The sequence below is a fragment of the Petaurus breviceps genome, unplaced genomic scaffold, assembly GCF_028583685.1.
Source record: "Petaurus breviceps papuanus isolate PSGF00001 unplaced genomic scaffold, PetGlider_PUasm1.0 229, whole genome shotgun sequence".
NCBI lineage: Eukaryota > Metazoa > Chordata > Mammalia > Diprotodontia > Petauridae > Petaurus > Petaurus breviceps.
In genome coordinates this window covers 3,368,673-3,379,742 of record NW_027185903.1, presented here as the reverse complement: position 1 = coordinate 3,379,742, position 11,070 = coordinate 3,368,673, and positions in this window count along the sequence as shown.

Below are 11,070 nucleotides of genomic sequence, written 5' to 3'. Positions count from 1 at the left end.
AAGTCAAATCTTCTGTTCAGCTCTGGTTTTTTCATCAAGAATGCTTGAAAATCCTCTATTTCATTGAATGACCATATTTTTCTCTGAAGCATTATACTCAGTTTTTCTGGGTAGGTGATTCTTGGTTTTAATCCTAGCTCCTTTGACCTACAGAATATCATATTCCAAGCCCTTCTATCCCTTAATGTAGAAGCTGCTAGGTCTAGTGTTATCCTGATTGTCTTTCCACAATAATCAAATTGTTTCTTCCTGACTGCTTGCAGTATTTTCTCCTTGGCCTGAGAACTCTGGAATTTGGCTTTAATATTCCTAGGAGTTTTCTTTTGGGGATCTTTTTCAAGAGGTGATCAGTGAATTCTTTCAATTTTTATTTTGCCCTCTGGCTCTAGCATATCAGGGCAATTTTGCTTGATAATTTCTTGAAAGATGGGCTCTTTTTCTGGTAGTCCAACGATTTTTAAATATTCTCTCCTGGCTCTATTTTCCATGTCAGTGGTCTTTCCAGTAAGATATTTCACATTGCCTTCTATTTTTTTCATTTGTTTGGATCTGTTTTATAGTATCTTGATTTCTCATAAAGTCATTAGCTTCCAGTTGCTCTAATCCAATTTTGAAGGAGTTATTCTCTTCAGTGAGTTTTTGAAATTCCTTTTCTGTCTGGCAAATTTGGCTTTTCAAGGCATTCTTCTCCTCATTGGCTTTTTGGGCCTCCTTTGCCATTTGAGTTAGTCTATAATTTAAGGTGTTATTTTCTTCAGTGTATTTTTGGGTCTCCTTTAGCAGGCTGTTGACTTGCTTTTCAAGATTTCCTTGCATCATTCTCATTTCTCTTCCCAATTTTTCCTCCACTTCTCTTACTTGATTTTTTTTTTTTTTGCCTTTTGGAGGGCATTTGGGGTTAAGTAACTTGCCCAAGATTACATGGCTAGTTTTTTGTGTGGGTGTTAAGTGTCTGAGGCCGGAACTGAACTCAGGTCCTCCCAACTCCAGGGCCAGTGCTTTACTCACTGCACCACCTAGCCGCCCCTTCTTACTTAATTTTCAATATCCTTCTTGACCTCCTCCATGGCCTGTAACCAGTTTATATTTTTCTTGGAGGCTTTTGATGCAGGAGTTCTGACTTTGTTGTCTTCCTCCCACTCCATGCCTTGATCCTTTTTGTCCCCAAAAAAGGATTCTATTGTCTGTTTGTGCTTCTGTTGCTTGCTCCTCTTGCCAGACAATTACTTGACTTTTGAGCTCTTTGCCATGGTAGATCTCTGCTTCCAGAATGGAGAGAGCTATGTCCCAAATTGCTGAGGTTTTTGCAGCTGCCAGAGCCATTAGGATGGAGATGTCTCTGCAGCCCTTATATGTTCTGGCTCACTGTTCACACACCCCAGGACCACCACCCAAGACTGTGACCCAGATCCAAGCAGGTTAAAGCAAGAGCAATTATCCTCTGAATGGTTGCTTGGTCCACTTACAATCTGCAGGCCAGGAGCTCTGGAAGTAGCCACGTGGTGGCGGCTGCATGGCCACCTTGCCTCCTGACACTTTTGGCCCTCGGGGGCAGGGGACAGACCATGCTCTGTCCCCACCCCCCATTCTAAGAGTTCTGAACTGACCTTTTACTTTGTCTTTGGCGTTTATGGGTTGAAAAGTCTGGAAAGTGCCACAGCTCCTGGTGATTCACTCTCTTGAAGTCTGCTTAGGCTGGTTTGTGCTACTGGTTGGGCCTGCCCTGGGGCTGGAAACATGCAGTTCAGGTAGGACTGTGCTTGGCTCCCAGCTAGGTGTGATAGACCCTTCCTGTCTACCTGCTGGGCTTACTTCAGTAGGAGATTTGTGTATTGGAAGTGATTGGAGAGGGAGCCCATGCCAAGTTTGTGCTTCTACTCTGCCATCTTGCCTCTGCCCCAACTTTTTAATTTTTTATAATCAAAATTATCTATTGTATATTTTGCAATGCTTTCTACATCTTCTTTGGTACTAAATTCTTCCCTTATCTATAAGTCTGACAGATAAACTATGCCATGCTCTCTTAACTTGCTTATGTTATCATCCCTTATGCGTAAATTATGTACCAATTTTGACCTTGGTATATGGTGTGAGATATCATTCTGTTTCTAGTTTCTGCCATACTGTTTTCCAGTTTTCCCAGCAGTTTTTATCAAATAATGAATTTTTGTTCCAAAACTTGGATCTTTGGGTTTATCACCTACTAGATTACTATTGTCATTTACTATAATTTAATTTATACTGGATATATTCTACTGATCCACCATTCTTTTACTTAACCAATACCATATTGTTTTTTATAATTACTGCTTTATAATACAGTTTGAAATCTGGTACAGCTAGACTACCTTCTTTCACATTTAAAAAAAATTTGATTCCCTTGATATACTTGGGCTTTTGTTCTTCTGGATGAATTTTATTGTTTTTTTTTCTAGCTCTATAAAATAATTTTTGATAGTTTGATTGATATGACACTGAATAAATAGATTAATTTACACAGAATTATCATCTTATTATATTGACTCAGACTATCCATGCGCAATTAATATTTTTCAGATGTTTACATCTGACTTTATTTGTGTAAAAAGTGTTTTACAATTACGTTTATATAGTTCCTGGGTTTGTCTTCACAGGTAGACTTCCAAGTATTTTATATTGTCTACAGTTATTTTAAATGAAATTTCACTTTGTATCTCTTGCTGTTTGACTTTAATGGTAATATATAGAAATGCTGGTGATTTAAGTAGACTTATTTTGCATCCTGCAACTCTGCCAAAGTTGTTAATAATTTCAAGCAGTTTCTTAGTTGATTCTCTAGAATTTTCTAAGTATACCATCATATCATCTGCAAAGTATGATAGTTTTATTCCCTCAGTGACTATTCTAATTCCTTTAATTTCTCTTTCTTCTCTTATTGCTATAGCTAGTATTTGTAGTACAATATTAAATAATAGAAGCCATAATGGGCACCCTTACTTCACTCCTGATTGTATTGGGAAGACTTCTAGCTTGTCTCCATTACAGATAATACTTGCTGATGGTTTTAGGTAAATATTATTTCCCATTTTAAGGTAAGCTTCATTTATTCACACATTCTCTAGTGTTTTCAATAGGAATGGGTGCTATATTTTGTCAAAGACTTTATCTGTATCTGTTCAGATAATCATATGATTTCTGTTGATTATGTTATTGATATGGTCAATTATGCTTATAGTTTCCCTGATATTAAGCCAACCCTACATTCCTAGTATAAATCCCACCTGGTCATAGTTTATGATCTTGGTGATAAGTTACTGTACCTCTTTGTTAATATTTTATTTAGAGTAGTTGTACCAATATTCATTAGGGAAATTGGTCTATAATTTTCTTTCTCTTTTTTGGCTTTTCCTGGTTTGGTTATTAGTACCAAATGCAAATATTTGTGTCATAAAAGGGATTTGGTAGTATTCCTTTGTCTATTTTTCCAAATAGTTTATATAGTATTGGGATTCATTGTTCTTTAAATGTTGGGTAGAATTCACTTGTGAAACCTTCTGATCCTGGGGATTTTTTTCTTATGAAGTTCATTGATGGCTTGTTCAATTTTTTTTTTCTTCTAAAATTGGGTTAAGTATTTTATTTCTTTTGTTAATTTGAGTAATTTATATTTTTATATATATATTTATCCATGTCATTTAGATTGTTAGACTTGTTGGCCTATAATTGGGCAAAATAACTTCTAAGAATTGTTTTAATTTCCTCTTTATTGGTGGTGAATTCATCATTTTCAGTTTTTATACTAGTAATGTGGTTTTCTTCTTTCCTTATTAAAATCAAATTAACCAATGGTTTATTTATTATTAGTTTTTTTAATAAAGCCAGCTTCTAATTATATTTATTAGTCTAATGGTTTTCTTACTTTCAATTTTATTAATCTCTCCTTTAATTTTTAGAATTTCCAATTTGTTGTGCAATTGAGGATTTTAAATTTGTTCTTTTTTAGTTTTTCTAGTTTCATGTCCAATTCATTGTTCTGATTTTTCTCTATTTTATTGATACAAGCAATTAGAGATATAGATTTTCTCCCAAGTACTGCTTTGGCTGCATCCCATAAATTTTGGTATGTTGTCTTATTTTTGTCATTTTATTTAATTAAATTTTAATTGTTTCTGTGGTTTGTTCTTTGACCTACTTTTTAAAGGATTGGGTTATTTAATTACCAATTAATTTTTAATGTCTCTTTCCATTTTCCATTGTCAAATGTAATTTCTTTTTTAAAAGAATTTATTTATTTTCTTAATTAATTAGTTTGTTTCCTTTTCGTTTACGGATTCAATTCCACAATTCCTTGAGTTTCACATTTTGTCCTCCTTCCTCCCCTCCCCCCCATGGTGGCATATGGTCAAGTATAGGATCTGTAAATACTTTCACATTATACATTAGTCAGGTTATAAAGACGGATTGTATCAGATGGAATGAAAAATGGTAAAGAGGACATAAAACCAAACAAGAAAAGGAAAAAAATCAGGTATTTTGCTTCCACCTGGATATAAACTCAGTTCTTTGTCAAATGTAATTTCTATTGCATCAGGATCTGAAAAGAATTCATTTGCTATTTCTCCTTTTCTGCATTTGGTAGTAGGTTTTTATGTCCTAATACATGGTCAGTTTTTTTTTGTAGATTCCATGTACAGCTGATAAAAAGGTATATTCCTTTCTATTCACATTCAATTTTCTCCAGAGATCTAGCATATCTAACTTTTCCAGAATTTTATTCGCCTCCTTAACTTCTTTCTTGTTTGTTTTTGGGTTAGATTTATCTAGTTCTGAGAGGGGAAAGTTGAGGTTCCCCACTAGTCTAGTTTTATTTTCTATTTCCTCCTGTAACTAATTCAACTTCTTCAAAAATTTAGATGCTATACCATTTGGTGCATATATTGACACAACTTCATTGTTTATGGTACCTTTCAACAAGATATCATTTCCTTTTTCTTTTCCTTATCATTTCTTTTTTTTTATCTCTTTCAAATTATATCTGGTTTTGCTTTTGCTTTGTCTGACATCGTGATTGTTACCCCTGCTTTCTTTGCTTCAGCTGAAGCATAATAGATTATACTCCATCTCCTTACCTTTACCCTTTGTGTATCTCTCTGCTTCAGATGTGTTTCTTGTAAACATCATATTGTAGGATTCTTGTTTTTAATCCATTCTGCTCTCTGCTTCCATTTTATAGGTGAGTTCATCCCATTCATATTTATTGTTATGATAACTAACTTTGTATTTTCCTCCATGTTGTTTTTCACTTGTTTATCCCCCTATTTCTCTTACCTCCCCCCCACCTAGTCCTTACCACATTGTAGATATTATATAAATGCTTGGTTTTTTTCCCTTGTTTCCTTCCTTCTAAGATTTTGATGAGCTACTGCTGCTAGATAGAGTGATTAGACTAATGTGGTGTCAAAGGGATGACAGACAGTCCTCCTTTCCCCCTCTCCCATTTTCCTTCCCATTAACTACCCCATCCCTCTAAGTTTTGTATTTCCTTTCTTCCTGTGAGGAGATAAAATAAAGTTGATTCTGTCTTTTATTTTCTGGAAAAAAGCATAGACATTTTTATTTAGAAGTAGACAGACGAGTATGGACTATTATAGTATGTCCCATTTAACTGATGTGTCATTCTTAGAAAATAGAGGATAAGGATAAGAGCAGGTGGAAGCAATCCTGGACTTCTGGGTTCCTGGATTCTTAGGTGACAAAGGCATATTGTAGTTGCATATATTTTCAACCATCCATCCTAGGAGAGGGAGACCATGTAACAATGTAGTGGGAATTCCTGACCCCCCCAGGCTATAGAAAGAGAAAGGGGGTTTCTGAACCCTGTTAGTCTTAGGTCTTAGGAGTGGCCACTCTAACAATGAAATTTCTGGGATCTATACTTCTATAAAGAGAAAGGGGAATGTTGTGGCCATGCCAGCCTCTTAGAGGGAAGACAACATAGGATCCCTGCCTTTTAGAATCAGCCTCTTGGGGGGAAAGGAAAGCACGCATATCCTTAGAGTTGGAGTAACAACAAAGAACTGCTGCAAGATACAGAAGAGCAAAAGACTTCGGACTTCCCTTCTGTTATCACCATGAACCATATAAGTTTAGTGAAAATGGGAATTGCCTCTCTATCAACACAAAATTCATTTTCCTTATAGAAGTTCCCTTAGCATAGTATTTTACAGCCAGAAGCCTTGGTGTTGAAGTGGAGATCAGCTGAATGCTGAGTAGTTCCTCTTTAGAAACCCAAAATTTTGTTTCCATTCCTTTTCTTCCTTCCTCCCATCTTCCTTCCTTTTCCTTCCTTCCAAAAAGGAACAGTGAAGAAACAGCAACCACATGAAGCAATCCCCCACCACAAATCAGCAAGAATACCAAACCTAGCTGTCAGTGATTTTAAACAGGCATTTATTTTCACTGACTTTTGTTTAAATTTTTGGTGGGAGACAGGAGGAAAACTATGAGATTCTTTCTTTCTCTCTGCCTTCTTAACATTTGCCAGGCCAGAGACTGAAGAGATGAAGCTAGATAAGAAGAGGAAGGATTTTTTATTTTATTTTCTCTTTCTTTTTTTTCTTTTGGTTGGCAGAAATCCACAGCATTATAAACTAGACTCTAAAATTTGTGACTAACATGTAATATATTTATTATAAATGTCCAAATTATGGTTTGGTTAAGTGTTTGGAGTTTTGGAAAGAGATCTGAGAAGGTTTTGATTCTATTTGTATAAGAAGTACTTGACAAACCTTTTAGAGAAATTCCTGTTATCAGTTTCAGATGGACAGTATTCAATCAAGTTATAACCTTTGCCAAATGGAAACTCTTAGAAGTAAATATGTAGCATAAAATTATTGGAGTGCCATTAGTAATTATAAATCCAGATTTGATTTGACTGGTTTGTCCTGAAACTAAATTGTAATATGGTCTTATTTAAAGTAGGCTTTGTTTTTCTCTTAGGATATTTGTGGTAAATCAGAATTTAATGCAAAAATACATTTGATATTTGGTATTATGATGATATGCTTAGAAACTGTATGTGTCAGAAAAACCTGAGTTCCAATGTGGTCTCAGAAATTTATTAGCTATGTGACCTGTTTGCCTCAGTTTCTTCATCTATAAAATGGGATGATGATAGTATGTACCTCCCAGTGTTGTTGTGAATAGCAAAAGGAATAAACTTTAAAGTGCTTGGCATCATGCCTAACACATGGTAAGCACTATAGAAGTGTTAGCTATTATTTTTATTAAGTGTAATTACTCTACTATTAAGTGTTTGAATATGATAATATAGAATGCCAAATTGATAAATGGTGATTTTCTATATAAGTGGATTTGTAGATGCATTCAAATGAATTGATATTATTTGTTTCACAAAAAGATTTTTTTTAATGTTTTTAAAAACCCACAATTTTGTTTAAGGCTTTTTGCACTTCTAAATTTCTTATATTATAAAATTTGGGAAACCCTTGTATCAGAAATACTTCCGGAAAAGTAATTTCTCTTTTAATCTCTATACTATTAGATATGAATTTAGATGTTAAAGAATACAGACAAATTGTTTGAAAACATATATTTAACTGGACATATTTTGTTCTAAAATGGATAACTTACTGTTTAGGGGAGGGAGAAAGTAGCTAAGATCTCTTAAGTTGTTATCTGTGAAGTTTTTCAGGCAGAGTCATAAGATGTTATCAGCCCTGCTGACAGCATATTGTAAAATGCTAAAGTAATGAAGCTTGAGAAACTGGAACCACTCTCATTCAAAATAGAGGACTTACAAGTTGGATTTTAGTAAAGAGAGAGTTTATCTGAGATTATTTGGTTATCGTTTGTGAGTATTGTGATAATGTACCCGTTAATGAATAGTATGTATTGAAGTTACATCTTTGAACTAACTTAGTAACAAGAGACCCTAGATTCAAAGGTTTCAATTTTGCCGTAGGGTTCAATAGGTAATATGGATATCTTTTAGTCTAGAAACTTACAGTAGACAACATTTTCTGGCATTTTCAGTCAACTAGCATGTATTCACTGTATGTATGAAACTCCAGAATGTGATTATTCTTGATTTATAAATGAAGGATAAATGAAATGTCCTTCTATGTGCTCATTGATGAGTTAACAGTTTTTGAAGCATGAGAAAATTAATAATAACTTAATACTAAGCTATGATTAGTAAAAAAAAACATTATATTTGAGGTAAAAATCTCTTGGGTCTATAATTTGACATTGTTCTAAGTTTAGATTTCGTGTATGGAATATCTGTATTGTCATGAAGCCAATGTCCACCATTCAAGGGGAATACCATGTGCTGCCCAAAGGGAGTGCAGTCTGAGAGCTGCTTATATCCTTGGGAAAAGTTGAGGGGATGATTTTGAGTAGCCAAAAGTAGGATCCTCTCAACTCAGTTTCTCATTGTGTTGTTTTCTTTCTGAGCAGGAAATTTTCCCACACAATTCATTCTGAACCTGGCTGTGATACCCTGTGAATAATGTGGAAATTTGTTGCATTATTGGCTGTTAATAATGACTCTGGTCTGGAATCAAACAGTGATAATGGAATTTTTCCCATTATGGCTTGTCAGATCAATTTTTGCCCTTGAAAGAACAGTCTTGACATTATCATCACCATATCATTCCCTTTTCTTTTCATAACAAATTTACATAACCAAGGTAGGTGAATTATGCTTTCCTAGCAAATGCATAATCAGGGTTGGTGAATTATAGAAGTTTTTGCTGTTGTAATACTAAATCTATCTGTTAATACATTAATATTAAAATAACTAAGTTACCATAATTGCATACAAGTAGGAAAAATCATACCATTGTTAATCTGGATTTCTGATCAATTCCATGTCCTAAGCAACTAAATAAAAGAATTTTTTGGTGGCATTGTCTTTATCAGGTACAATATTTGGGTAAAGATAGAACAAGTGGTATGTAAAACTGAAATTCTCTGAAGTATCAGGTGAATTATGAATTCCTAATTTGTATGACCATGTTATATAATTTGTATAATTCTTTTGTTAATAGGGTTTGCATTAGTTTCACCACATGACATAATTATTGGAAAAGCAAATTTGGAAAATTGTACTAAATTGTATTGAGTCTCATTACTGGCAGATTTTTAGCAGAATTACCTAAGTATCTCTGCAAGTGACTTGAAACTAGAGAAGCAGATCTACTAAAAAGATCCCCCTTCAGAGCTGTCTTGAGAATGAGGCCTATTTGAGAATGTTCAAAGAAAGATATTTTCAGGGAACAGATGACTACTTGGAACATATGTGATTCAAGTAGAAATGTTCTCATTAAATGGACATTGGGAGTGGGTTACAGGTTACAAGGGCATTTAATGCTTAATAATGATGATCATTATTGTATTATTTTGGCTTCCATGTTTCATAGTGTTTATGTTTGTTGGAAGAAAGGTATGCCTAATCCCCTTATTTATTGTTTGTGACAAGGGCCATTCCTCCTGCAGCTTTTGGTCAACAGAAAGTTTTCTGTTTATATTAATCTCACCTGATCAAAACTCAATTTATGGCTTAATAATGTTAACTTTTTGACATGTCTCAGGTTGAAGCCAAGGAGAAGTTTGAAGTTCCCCAAAAATTATTTAGTTATTACCCTTATTAACTGCAAAAGAGAGGATTTCCCTGACACTGACTTTTCTTGGTCACCTTGGTGACATATAAATCTCTAAAATTAGTCCACAGTAAATCCTTTAAGTAGTCTATTTGTAATCTAATTTAGTTTATCTATAGAATCTATTTATTAAAGTTAGATTCCTTAAGGGATATATGAGATTATGATTTGCTTAACTGCATTTGTTCAACTTTTATGACATTGAAGGAAACATGAGATTATAAATTTTGTATTACTCATGGCCACAGTACACTTGTTTCCTATTGTAAATTTAAGTACCCTAGTTTATAACCACTACTGCTTACTCAAATTGATTTGTTACAAGCAAAAGAGATTAGGATAACGCAGCTGAGGATAGAAGAGCAATATAAATCTGCTTGTGGTGCTACACCATAGGTGTAGTTAAAAACAAACAGGCATTTTTGTGCAGAGTCAGTCACTAAGTGCCAGGCAGTCCATAGGAAAGGGTGATCCTATCTCTGTAATCTTTGGAGTACATATCAAATAAAATGCAGAAAAAGGGAGGCAATTTATGCTTTGATCCTTTCTCTTTGTGCATAGCCTATCCCCTGTTAGAAATGTGCACCTATCATAATTGTCTTTCCATTCTTGTAAAAGTTGTCTATAAAAACTGTGACTAGTTTGAAACTGTTAGCCAACCTCACTGTTCCCTTGATGTGCTTAATAAATTCCTTTTAATTTTCACTTCCTGAGTTAGTTTCATTATTGAGGGCAATGCCCAAACAAAGATTTTCTTTTAACACAACCATGAGAAAGTTTTCTCATTTGTTAAAAGAGGGGAGTTTGACTAAATGGCCTTTCAATTCACTTCCAGCTTTAATTCTGTTATTCTTTGTGGGATTCACTTGAAAGGAGTATAATTGTATTCAGCCAGTCAATAAACAATTATTTAGCACCTACTATGTGTCAGGCACTGTGCTATCCTCTAGAGATACAAAAAGAGGAAAAACAAAGCAAATAAATAAACAAAAACAATCCTTGACTAAGGGACACAGTCCAATGGAATTGGTGGGATATGAAGGTTGTAGCCAATAGGAATTGTTACTTTGTATTAATTGGGAACTTTTACTCAAATCTATAGAGATGTAGGCATAAATTATATTGATTTTATATTTATATTAGAGGAAATGTCAAACAGTCAACATTCCATAAGTCACATTTTAGTAAGGTGAGGTTAATAAAAATAGAAGACCATCTTTCAGTTAATCAAAAGTTGCGGGAGGAATGGCTCTGATCTCTGAACAAAAAATAAAAAGAATTGGGCATACCTCGCTTTTAGGCAAACATAAACATTATGAAAAAACAATCAAAGATAATACAATTATTTATATTAAATAACAAAGTTTCCTAATTCCTGGTAACTCACTGTCAATGTTTCTTTAAT